Source organism: Callorhinus ursinus, unplaced genomic scaffold (assembly GCF_003265705.2).
Source record: "Callorhinus ursinus isolate GAN/ISIS: 27379988/994484 unplaced genomic scaffold, GSC_fseal_2.0 scaffold56, whole genome shotgun sequence".
NCBI classification, from domain to species: domain Eukaryota; kingdom Metazoa; phylum Chordata; class Mammalia; order Carnivora; family Otariidae; genus Callorhinus; species Callorhinus ursinus.
In genome coordinates, this window is record NW_027397118.1 from 5014624 (window position 1) to 5028379 (window position 13756).

Genomic DNA, 13756 nt, shown 5'->3' on the forward strand with positions numbered 1-13756 from the left:
AAGAAGCTGAGCAAACACCAAACAGGATAAACCCAAAGAAATTCTATGCCAAGACACATCGTAATTAAACTTGAGAAAGCTAAAGGCAAAGAGAAACTCCTGAAAGCAGCCAGAGAAAAACAAAACGTATAGGAGGGGGGAAAAAAAGGCAATTCAAATGAGAGCAGATTCTCATCAGGAACCAGGGAGGCCCAAAGGAAGTAGCACAGTATTTTTCAGGTGCTGAGGGAAAAGAATTCTTGACCCAGAATCTTATAATCAGTGAAAATATCCTTCAGGAATGAAGGGGAAAGCAAGACATTCTCAGATGAGGGGCAACTAAAATAATTTGTCACCAGCAGATCTAGATGAAGTTCTCAAAAGAAAAAAATGATCAAAAAATAGGCCCATACAAATATACCCAACTGATTTTTGACAAAGGTACAAAAGCAATTCAATGGAAGAAAGAGGTCTTTTTCAACAAATGGTGGTGGGACAATTAGACATTAAAAAGAAAAAAAAAAAAGAAAAATACCTGTACATAAAAAATTAACTCAAAATAAACCATGGGGTTAAATGTAAAATGAAAAACTGTAGAACTTAAAAAAAAAATAAAAGGAAAAAGGAGAATGTGAAGAAATCAGAATTCTCATATATTGCTGGTGGGAATGTAAAACGTGCAGCCACTTTGGAAAACATCCTGGCAGTTCTACTAACGATTAAATATACAGCTACCATATGACCTAGCAATTCTATTCCTAGGCATGAACCCAAGAGAACTGAAAAGTATGTCCACACAAAAACTTATAACATGTACGTCCATAGCAACATTTTTCATAAATAATCAAAAATTAGAAATACAAATGGCCGTCAACTGATGAATGGGTAAATAAGATACAGTTCATCCTTGAACACCAGGGGGGTTTGGGGCATTGACTGCCATGCAGCTGAAAATCTGCATTTAACTTTTGACTCCCCCAAAACGTAACTACTAATAGCCTACTGTTGACCGGAAGCCTTACTCCCGATAACACAGTCAATGTTAACGATGCAACACATATTTTGTATGTTATATGTATCACAGGCTGTATTGTTACAATGAAGTAAGTTAGAAAAAGGAAAATATTGTTAAGAAAATAAGGAAGAGAAAAAATACATTTATACTACTGTTCTATAAAAAAAAAAAAAATCCATGGACCCACACAGTTCAAACCCATGTTGTTCAGGAGTCAACTATGCACTATACCTATATAATGGAATATTGTGCACCCATAAGAAGAACTCAAGTACTGATTCATTCTACAGCATGGATGAACCTTGAAAAGATGATGCTTAAGTGAAAGGAGCCAAACAAAAAAGACCATATTTTTTATTCTGTTTATATGATATGTTCATATAGCAGCATATAGTTCATATGTCCACAGGCAAATCAAAGTGACAAAGAACAGATCAGTGTTTGCCAGGCACTGAGTATGAGTTTCCATTTGGGGTGATTAAAAAGTTCTGGAACTAGACACTGGTGATGGCTGCACAATATTGTGACCGTTCTTAACATCACGGAATTGTACATTTTAAAGGGGTGAATATTCTGCTGTGTGAATTATATTTTGATTTTTAAAAAACTTAGGAGAAAATCAGAGGCAAATCCCACAAGTTAAGTCCAAAAGACTGTCCTCATTGTGACACCAGTCACAAGTCCCAGGCTGTGGTACTACTGACTGTCCAGCTAGAAATCAGTGTTCCCAGGACCCCCTCCTTGGGTTCCATAATTTGCTAGAATGGTTCAAAGAACTAAGGGCAACACTTACATTTACTATTTTATTATAAAGGATATAATAAATTATACAGATTAACAACCAGATAAAGACAGACTTAGGGCGAGGTATGGAGAAGGGGCACAGAGCTTCTGTGTCCTCTCCAGGAGCAAAACCCTCCCAGCATCTCCATGTTCAGCAACCTGAAAGCTCTCCAAACCTTGTACTTTCGAATTTTTATGGAGACTTCAATAGGTAGGCAGGATCAATTACTGACTCCATTTCCAGCTCCTCTCCCTGCTCCCCCCTGCAGAGGATAAGGACTGGAGCTGAAAGTTCAAGCTTCTAATCATGGCTTGGTCTTTCTAGTGACCAGCCCCCATCCAGGAGCCCACCAAAAGTCATCTCACTAGAACAGAAGGCACTCCTATCACCCAGGAAATTCCAAGGGATTTAGGAGCTCTGTGTCAGGAATCGAGGTCAAAGACCAAATATAAGCAAGAACTGAGGATATATATAAAATATATTTTATAGTTATAATGTATTAACATACATTAAATAATACAAACTATATATTAATATATAGTAAATAATATACTTAAAAAACATATATATAAAATTACATACTACCACAGAATGAAATAGTTCTCAGTAATAAAAAAGACACATGAATGTGTCAAAACGAATTATACTGAGTGAAATAAATCAGACAAAAAGAGTACATCCTGAGTTACTGCACATATATAAAATTCCAAAAAATGTGGACAAATGTATACTGATACAAAGATGATTGATCAGTGGTTGCCTGGATTTTGGGGGGGACGGGGCAGGCAAAAGTGGAAGGAAATAATCACAAAGGGCATCCTTACGGGTGACAGGTATGCTATCTTGATTGTGGTGAATTTAAGAAACAAAACAAATGAGCAAAGAGAGGGGGAAAAAAAAAGGGGGGGGAGAGAGAGAACCAAACCAAGAAACAGACTGTTAACTGTAGATGTAGAGGGGAGGGGGTGGGAGGGATGGATGATACAGGTGAGGGGGATTAAGGAGTGCACCTGTGATGAGCACCAGGTGATGTATGGAAGTGCTGAATCACTAAATTGTACACCTGAAACTAATACTACACTGTACGTTAACTGGAATTTAAATAAAAACTTAAAAAAAAGAAGGATACAGAAGGAAAGTAGGTAGTTGGGGGTCAATGTTGGGAGGGAAAGATCTCACATAGCCTTTTAAAATTCTGTGCAAATGTGCATGCACTGAATAATCTAAAAAGCCAAATTAGCATTACATTCCCAACCTCCAACACTAAAAAAAGAAGACACAGGCTGGACTAGAAAAAGCAGAAATGTATAATTTAGGGGTAGCACTAAATGATCCGCTCCAGCACAACAGCTTTAAGAACGTGAACACGTCAAATTAGCTATGTTAGAATTTTTAACATTTGAAGCAGAAATGAAGAGAGAAAAAATTTTGAAACAGATTAAGACTTTTGCATCTTGGAGTCAAAGGTACTCCTCAGAAGCCCACTGTAACAAGGAACTGACGGAGATGAGTTCTCCCCTAATCTCACCAGCCGCTGAACTGCTTCAAAACAGTTTTAAAGTGCTGGGAATATTAATTTTGTCCTACAAATGAAGGTAATTGGCCAAGAAAAAGGAACTAAGGAACTAAAAGAGACACTATGACTCTCTTTTTCTCTCCAAAAAAGGGTGTTAATGATGACATGAAATACAAAGACCCATTCAAAGCAACTAATTTTCACTTAGACAACTTTACTTTTTAAGTCTATTTGTGAGCTTTATTTTGTTGGCAAAAAGTATAACTTGTATTATTACATTATAAAAGCTGGAATCATTCAAGGTTTATGAAATCAAGCTTTAAAAGAAGCAGCAGCATTATTTTCCTTTCTTGTCACTGCTCTGAGAGCCAATAATAATGACAATGAGAGCCACTGATCTAGAAGATCAAAGTGTACCTGACAGGTGATTCCCAAGAGATTCATGTAACTAATTCTTACTATTTTAATCCTACATCATTATTTAAATAAAACAGAATTGTAAATGTTTTTGAAGATAAATAATATTAAAGAATTCCTTTGTCAGGTCATATATAATTCCATCACAGGAAAAACAGAAATGGTAGCTTTTCCTTTCATTTTCTTTTTGTGCTAGTGTAGAACCCAACATCATTTACATTTCAAACCAAACTGAGACATGGAAAAAATATACAGAAATACAGCTCTAGAGTTTGGGAGAGGGGGGAGGCATTTCAAATCTTTACTCTACTGCAGACTAAGGAAAACACAATCAATTATACAGAAGCCAACTTCATATTTCAGGTATCTTTTCCTTCCTTAAATTATAACACTAAACTAGTGTTCTCCCTAGTCTCTCAATTTACTCAATGTAATGAATTATATTCACTTGTAAAATGCAAAACTCAAAGAAGGTAGGTAAAAAGGATGGTTACACTAATGAGGTTTTGAGTTTTCAAAAGCACCCTTTGGAAACTTTTTGTGTAGTTTCAAGAGTTTATTTCAATTCCAGTTAGTTAACATACAGGGTAATATTGGTTTCAGGTATAAACTGAGTGATTTGCCACTTACATACAGCAGGCAGTGCTCATCACAAGTACCCTCCTTAATGCCCACCCCACCCATCTAGCCCATCCCCCACCCACCTCCCCTCCAGCAACCCTCCTTCTGCTCTTTACAGTTAAGAGTCTGTTTTATGAAACCCACAAACATCTCTGATTTGGTAAGACAAGTTAAATTACATTTATCCATGTGATTTTGGAGAAACAACATTAGCACAGAATTGGTTACCCCTGTAAGAATACTTTAAAAATGAAAGAAATTTTATTTTACAAGGGATTCTCCTTTGCCATCCGGCAAGTTAACATTATAAAAGTAGCATAATTCACAGAATTTGCTTAGGACAGGATTTCTCAACCTCAGCAATACTGCCATTTTGGACCAGAACCTGTTCTGTCGTGGGGGCTGCTCTCCTGCATTGTAGGATGTTTACTTAGCTGCATCTCTGTCTCTATCCACTAGATTCAAAGTAGTATTTCCACCCCACATGTGATGATCAAAAATGTCTCCAGACACCTGGGGTCAAAATCACCCAAAGTTGAGAACTGCTTGGCTTAGAAATGAAATGACCTTCTTATAAACATTTTGTACTAAAGCTTAAAAACAATTAAAAAAAAAAAAACTTAAAAATTCAATAGTTATAGTGTGAAACAATACTGTATTTCAAACAATCAGAAACTTAAATGGGTGATGGTATTATTAAAGAGAGCACTTGTTGTGATGAGCACTGGGTATTGTATGGAGGTGATGAATCACTCAATTCTACACCTGAAACTAATAGTACACTGTAGTTAACTAACTGGAATTGAAAATAAAAACTTGAAAATAAGGGGAAAAACTATAAAATAAAATCCATCATACCTACCCAGAGAAATCCCCTTTTTTCTTGAATAAATGCTTTCCACATTCCAAAATATATATTTAAAAATAAAGCTATAATGATGAAGTAAGCTCATACCAGAACTCCTCTCCTGAAATAATAGATTTAAACTTTGACAAATTACATAAAAACAACTACCTGCGGGCACTGGAGAGTGAAGAAGAAAAAGAAAAAAAAGAAAACCCAACAGGCAGATTATGAAGGAGACCCAAAATTTTTAAAAAGGGCACAATACAAGGATATAATCCAAATTGCTCAACATACTTAAAAAAAAAAAAAGAAAGAAAGAAAATTGTGACCCATTCTCAAAAGAAAAAACCACAATGGATACCAATCCATAGACTATTTTGATGTTGGAATTGGCAGAGAAGAAGAATTTTAAAGGAACTATTATAACTACGCTTAATGAGGAAAAAGAAAATATGCTCACAGTGAAGAAGATAGCAGTATCTCACCAGAGAAATAAAAACTATTTAAAGAAACAAACGAGAAAGAACATGATGGATGTCTTAAAAATACTTCTAAAAACTTAAAAGGCAATATCTGAAAAAATAATTCATTGGATGAATGAATTTTAGCCCTAAAAACACAATGTGGACAAGAGAAGGGGAAGTCAGTAAAATTCAAGATAGAACAGTAGAAATTATGTGAAGAACAGATACATAAAAGTATGAAAAAATTAACAGAGCCTCAAGGACTGCAGGCACAATACCAAAAATTCTAACATGTATCCATCTGAAGCCACAGAAAGAGGGAAGGCTGATAGGGACAAAGAAAGCGCTTGAAAAAATGATGGTCAGAATATTTCCTACTTTGTTAAAAGGTATATATTTACAAATCCAAGAACTTTACTAAACTCCAAACAGGATAAATATGAAGAAAACTATGCAAGGGACACCCTGGTTAAACCGTTGTAAGCCAAATATAAGGAGAAATCATCAAAGCTCCAAGAGAAAAACAACATATTGCATTACATACAGAGGGATAATGATTTAAATGACAGCTGATGTTCACCAGAAACTATGGAGGTTAGAAAATGCTGGAAAACAGGACGAAAAGAAAAAATATCAAACCAAAATTCTATCTACACTCAAAATATCCTTCAAATACGAAGGCAAAATAGATACATTTTCAGATACAAGAAAATTAAGAGAAGTTCATTTCTAGAAGAACCGTACCTCAGTACACAACAAAAGAAGTTCTTCAGGATGAAGGAAAATGTTAACAGGTGGATATGCGGATCTTTCAATTTCTTTAAAATATATATGATTTCAGCAAAAAATACATTTTCTTGTGAGTTTTTAACGTACACAGATGTAACATACATGACAATAGCATAAAGGATGGCAAAGAGGTAAAGACTTACATGGTGGCAAGGCATCTACATTTACATAAAGTTGTACAATATTAACCCTAACTACACTAAAATATTAAGAATATATATTGTAATCCTTGGAGAAAGCACTAAAAGTTAGTTAAAAAGCCAACAGATTAACATAGAATTCTTAAAATTTTTCAAATAATCTGCAAAATGGTAGAAAAAGAGTATAAGAGGAAAGAAAAACAGGGACAAATAAAAAATAGATAATAAAATTATAGTTCTAAACTCAGTAATACCAATAATTACACTAAATGTTAATAGATTACACAACAATGAAAAGACAAAGATCATCAGAATAGATGTTTTAAATTAAAAACTCTAAAAAAAAAAAAAAAGCATGGGAAATGAATGGGAAAATGAAATGAGAAAAGGAAGAGAAAGCATCTCAATCCAACAACACAGTGGGGGTAAAGCAGAAAATTAGGACAAATAGAAAACAGTTAGGCAGTAGAAATAAATCCAATTATCAGTAATGATAAATACTAATAGATTAAATCTTCAAAGTACAAAAATTGCCAAACTGGATTAAGAAAAAAAGATACCCCACTACATGCTGTTATAAGGGACATATCTTAAACATAAGTGATTGAAAAGAGAAATACCTGGAAAATACTAACCAAAAGAAAATCTATCCACAGCATACAAAATAGAATTTAAGGCAAAAAGAATTACTAGCAATGAAGACAGTGCCTCTCTTTTCTTTTCCCTCTCATTCTCTCTATATAAAAACAGACTATATAACAATAAATAGTTCAAATTACCTGGAAGCTATAACAATTCCAAACTCCAGGTACTTAAAAATTCTAAACTTATATGCAGCAAATAACTATTTCGAAATAAACACTTAAAAAATTAAGAAGAAATTAACAAATCCATCATTGTTAGGAAGTTTTAACATAGCTTGTTCAGTAACTGATAGGTCTAGCAATTAAAAACTCAATAATGATACAAAAATTTAAATAGCATAATAAATTAGCTTGATCTAAGGGACATATAAAATATGCATGCAATGCATGCAGGCTACAATTGGAGCAAACACATTCTTTTCAAGTCCACACAGAACATCTCTGTAAACTGATCATGTACTAGGCCATAAAGTAGCCCCAACAAATGTCAAAGGATTGGTATCATATTCTTTTACCATAAAGAAACTGAATTAAAAATAATAATAATGACCAAAAAAGTCACCTAAAAATTTAAAATCCTATTTTAAAATAGCTCATGGGTTACATAAAAAAGAAATCATAAAGTAAATTACAAAATGCTTCAAATTTAATAACAAGGTAACTATATAAATTTTGTGGAATGTAGGTAGATGAGTACATAAAATCTATAGCCTTAGATGCTTTATACTAGAAAAACTAAAAATTAATAAACTGTTTAAAGTAGTAAGAAAAACAATAAATCCAAAAAAATCCAAAGAAAAAAATAATAAAAAAACAGAAACTACCAAAATAGAAAACAAACGTCTAGAAAGGATTAAGAAAGCCAAAAGATAAGGTCTGTTTGTTTTTTTTAAATAAAAGAAAGAAACCTCTAGAGACACAAACAATTGTTTGAATGAAAACAAGGACACAACTGCAGATACTGCTGAGATTTAACAGAAAATAAGATATCTTAAGAATGTTGTGCCAAAAACTTTAAAAAAACAAAGATTAAATGGAAAAACTCATTAAAAAAATAACACTTCCACAAAAGACTCTGAATAGCCAAAGCAACCCTAAGCAAGAAGAGCAAAGGCATAAGCATTACACTTCCTGATTGCAAACTACAAACATAAAAGCAACACATAGACCAACGGAACAAAAATGAGAGCCCAGAAATAAACCCATGTATATACGGTCAATTAGTATTTGCCAAGGAGCCAAGAATACTCAGTGCAGTAAAGGGTAGTCTCTTCAATAAGTGGTAACGGGGAAACTGGAAAACCACATACGGAAGAATAAAACTGCATCCCTATCTTACACCCCTCACAAAAGTGAACTTGAAATAAATTAAAGACTTAAGTGTAAGACCTGAAACTGTAAAACTCCTAGAAGAAAACATAGGGGAAAGCTCCTTGACATTGATTTTGGCAGTAATTTCCCAGACAGGACAAAAGAAGCACAAGCTACAAAAGCAAAAATAAATAAATGAGACTACACCAAACTAAAAAGCTTCTGCAGAGCAAAAAGGAAACAACTGATAAAAAATAAAAAGGCAACCTACAGAATGGGAGAAAATATTTGCAAATAATATAACTACTAAGGGGTTAATATCCAAAATATGTAAGATTTTGTACAACTCAACAGCAAAAAAACTAACATCACGATTTAAAAATGGGCAGAGGAACTGAACAGTTTTCAAAAAAATACATACAAATGGCCAAGAGGTGATATGAAAAGGTGTTCAACATCAATAATTACCAGGGAAATGCAAATTAGGAACCTAAGGAAACTGTGGAACACCATTAAGCATATCAATATGCACATCGTAGGAATCCCAAAAAGGAGAGAGACAGAAACAGAGAATATCTGAAGAAATACTGACTGAAAACCCCAAATTTGATGAGAGCAATGAATATAAATACCCAAGATGCTCAACAAACACCAAGTAAGATGAATTAAAGAGACTCCCACAGCAACACATTAGAATCAAACTTTCAAAAAACAGAGTCTTAAAAGCAGCAAGAGAGAATCAATTTGGCATAAAACAGATCCTCAATAAAGACATATACAGATTTCTCATCAAAAACTTTGGAGGCCAACAGACAGTGAGCCAATGTATTCAAAGGGCTAAAAGAAAAATACCGTGAACCAAGAATCCTATATCTGGCAAAAACGTCCTTCAGAAGTGAGGGAGAAATTAAGATATTCCCAGATAACCAAAAACTGAGGGAGTTCGTTTCCACTAGACCTGTCCTCTAAGAAATACTCAAGGGAGTCACGCTGGGTGAAATCAAAGGACATTAGACAGTAATCTCAAGGCATATGAAGAAACAGAGATCTCAATAAAGGTAAATACACTGGCAATTATAAAAGCCAGTATTATTGTAACACCAGTTTGTAACACTACTTTTTGTTTTTTTACAGGCTTTAAGAGAGTCATCATTTTTTAAAAAACAAAACAATTAGCCTGAAAGGTAGTATTACTGTAACTTTGGTTGGTAATTCTACATTTTGTTTTCTACATAATTTAAGAAAACAATGCATTGGGCGCCTGTGTGGCTCAGCTGGTTAAGCGACTGCCTTCGGCTCAGGTCATGATCCTGGAGTCCCGGGATCAAGTCCCACATCGGGCTCCCTGCTCAGCAGGGAGTCTGCTTCTCCCTCTGACCCTCTTCCCTCTCGTGCTCTCGATCTCATTCTCTTTCTCTCAAATAAATAAATAAAATCTTTAAAAAAAAAAAAAAGAAAACAATGCATTTATTTTTTTTTTTGTAAAGATTTTATTTATTTGACAGAGAGAGACACAGCGAGAGAGGGAACACAAGCAGGGGGAGTGGGAGAGGGAGAGGGAGAAGCAGGCTTCCCGTGGATCAGGGAGCCCGATGCAGGGCCCGATCCCAGGACCCTGGGATCATGACCTGAGCCGAAGGCAGACGCCCAGCGACTGAGCCAGAGCCACTGATGCTTTACGGTGTACAAGGTATAAAGATGTAATTTTGTAACATCAATAACCAAAAGGGGTGGGGTAGAGCTGTAAAGGAAAAGAGTCTATTTTTATGTTGTTGAAGTTAAGCTGGTACAAATTGAAACTTGAGTGTTAAAAATTTATGATGTTAAATGTAATCTTGTGGTGAACACAAAGAAAATAGCTATAATATATAGAAAAAGAAATGAAAAAGAAACATTTCACTACAAAAATCAACTAAACACAAAAGACAATAGTAATGCAGGAAATAAGGGTGAAAAAAGACTAGAAGGCATATAGAAAACAAATAGCAAAATGATGCAAATAAGTTCCTCCTTATCAGTAATTACTTTAAATATAAATTGATTAAACTCTCCAATCAAAAGACAGAAATCTGAATGGATAAAAACACATGATCCAACTATATGTTGTCTGTAACAGACTCACTTTAGATCCAAAGACACAGAGATTAAAAGTGAAAGGCAGTTATAAATATCCAAAGCAAAGAGTAAGCAAAAGAAAGCAGTGATGGCTATACTGGTATCAGACAAAACAGACTTTAAGTCAAAAAAGATTACAAGAGACAAAGAACATTTACATGTTAATGAAAGGTTCAATGCAGCAAGAAGATACAAGAGTTATAAACATTTACATACCTAATAAGAAATCAGCAAAATCTATGAAGTAAAAACTTAGAGAACTGAAGGGGAAAATAGTTCTACAATAATAGTTGGAGACTTCGGGCACCTGGGTGGCTCAGTTGGTTAAACGACTGCCTTCAGCTCAGGTCATGATCCTGGAGCCCCGGGATCGAGTCCCACATCGGGCTCCCTGCTCAGCAGGGAGTCTGCTTCTCCCTCTGACCCTCTTCCCTCTCGTGCTCTCTCTCTCTCATTCTCTCTCTCTCTCAAATAAATAAATAAAATCTTTAAAAAAAAAATAATAGTTGGGAGACTTCAATCCCCCACTCTCAATAATGGATAGAGCCAGACAGAAATAAGCAAATGGAGGACTTAACCAACACAACAAACCAACAAGATGTAACAGACATACACAAAACACTCGACCCAACACCAGTATACACATTCTTCTCAAGTTCACCTGGAACATTTTTCAGGATACACCATATGTTAGGCCACAAATTCTCCATAGATTTTTTAAAAAGACAGATAGCATATGAAGTATCTTCTCAAGAGGATGAAATTATCAACAACAGAAGTAAAACTGGAAAACCCAGAAATTTGTGGGAATTAAACAACATACTTTTAAACAACCCATGAATCAAAGAAATCACAAGGAAATTAGAAAATTCTTAGAAATAAATGAAAACAAAAACACAACATCCTAGAACTTAGGGGATGCAGTGAAAGCAGTTATATTAAGAGGGAAACTTATAGCTATAAATGCTTACATTGAAAAACAAGAGAGATCGCAAATCAACAACCTAACTTTACAACTAGCTTTACAAAGCTAGTTTACAAGAACTTTACAAAATAGCAGAAGAAAATAAAGATTAGATCAGAGATTAACAAAATACAAAATAAACAACAGAGAAAAATCAATGAGCTCAAAAGTTGGATTTTTTAAGTTATCAACAAAATTGAGAAAACTTTAGCTAGATGGAAAAAGAGAACACTCAAATTACTAAAATCAGAAATGAAAGTAGTAACATTACTACTGATCCCACCAAAATAAAAAAGATTATAAGAGAGTACAATGAACAAAAAGGAAACCCAAAGAATGGGAGAAAATACTTAAAAATCACATATCTGGTAATGGATTAATATACAGAATATATAGAGAATGCCTAAAACAACAGCAAAAAAAATAAAAAAGTTAAAAAATGGGCAAAGGACTTGAACAGACATTATCAGCAAAGAAGATATACAAATGGCCAATAAATACAGAAAAGATGCTCAACATAACTAATCATTAGGAAAATGCAAATCAAAATTACAATGGGATATTACCCTCACACCCATTAAAATGGCCATTATCAGGAAAACAAAATAAATGTTGGCAAAGATGGGGAGAAACTGAAAAACTTGTGCATTATTGGTGGGAATGCAAAATGGTTCAGGCACTGTGGTAAACCTTGTGGTAGTTCCTCAAAAAATTAAAAATCTATTTACCATATAATCTAGCAACTCCACTTCTGGGTATATCCCCAAAAGAATTGAAGACAGGATCTCAAAGAGATATTTTTACACCCATGTTCAGAACAGCACTATTCTCAACAGCTAAAACATGGAAGAAACTCAAGTGTCCAACAAGAGATAAACAGATAAATGTGCCATATACATATACAATGGACTATTATGTAGCGTGAAAATGAAGGAAATTCTGACTCATGTAACAACAGGGATGAACCTTGAGGACATTACACTAAGTGAAAAAAGCCAGTCATAAAAAGGCAAATATTGTATGATTCCACTTATATGAGATACTCAGAATAGTCAAAATCATAGAGACAGAAAGTAGATTAAGAAGCTGCCAGAGGCTGAGCAGTTACTGTTGAATGGGTGTAGAGTTTCAGTTTTACAAGATGAAAACTGTTGCAGAGATGAACGGTAGCAAGATGAATGTGCTTAATGCCACTGAACTGTACACTTAAAAATGGTTAAGATGGTAAATGTTATGTGCACTTTACCACTATTAAAAAATTTTTTTAATTTAAATACAAGCTATTTTTACAATTTGTTTTTAAGATTTTTTAAACACGTGCAGATTAGCAAACTGGACCAAGCAATGTATGAATATGATGAAGTTAGATTTACATCAGAAACGTAAGGCTGATTTAATATTAGGAAATTAGGGGCGCCTGGGTGGCTCAGTTGGTTAAGTGACTGCCTTCGGCTCAGGTCATGATCCTGGAGTTCCAGGATCAAGTCCCGCATCGGGCTCCCTGCTCAGCAGGGAGTCTGCTTCTCCCTCTGACCCTCCCTCCTCTCATGTGCTCTCTCTCTCTCTCTCTCTCTCTCATTCTCTCTTTCAAATAAATAAAATCTTTAAAAATAATAATAATATTAGGAAATTAGATTAAAAGAAAAGAAATACAAGATTATGTCAACAGACAAAAAAGTTTGATAAACTTCAACATCCATTCATGATAAAACTCTTAGAAAACAGGGAACAGTAGGTAACCTCTCAAACCTGATAAATGATGGCTGCAACAATAAAATCCTAGGGCAAAGATCACACTTAATAGTTCAAACACTGAAAGCACTCCCTTTGAGAGCAGGAACAAGACCAAGATGGCTGATATGACCACTTCTATTCAGTATGTACTAAAAGGTTCTTAGAGCTGGGACAGCAAGATCATGTTTTAAAAATAAAAGACACAAGGATTGAAAGGAGGAGTTAGACTATTAGTATTTGCAGATGATAATGACTGGTTATTAAAAAAGTAATGTATGGGTAAACTGAGAATTTAATGAGATTTTAATAAGACTGTTTGCAACAAAACTCAGCAGACACAAGCCAACTGAGATAACACGCTCGCTAGGATGGGTAGGACCAAAAACTCAGATAACAATAAATGTTGACAAGGGTGT

At 34.6% G+C, this 13756-nt stretch overlaps 1 protein-coding gene across 11 annotated transcripts in view; it reads right to left on the reverse strand.

Moving 5' to 3' along the window:
* CYLD (CYLD lysine 63 deubiquitinase) overlaps nucleotides 1-13756 on the reverse strand; it is a 65608-nt gene that overhangs the window by 36889 nt on the left and 14963 nt on the right. The gene's annotated exons all lie outside the window — the stretch shown is intronic.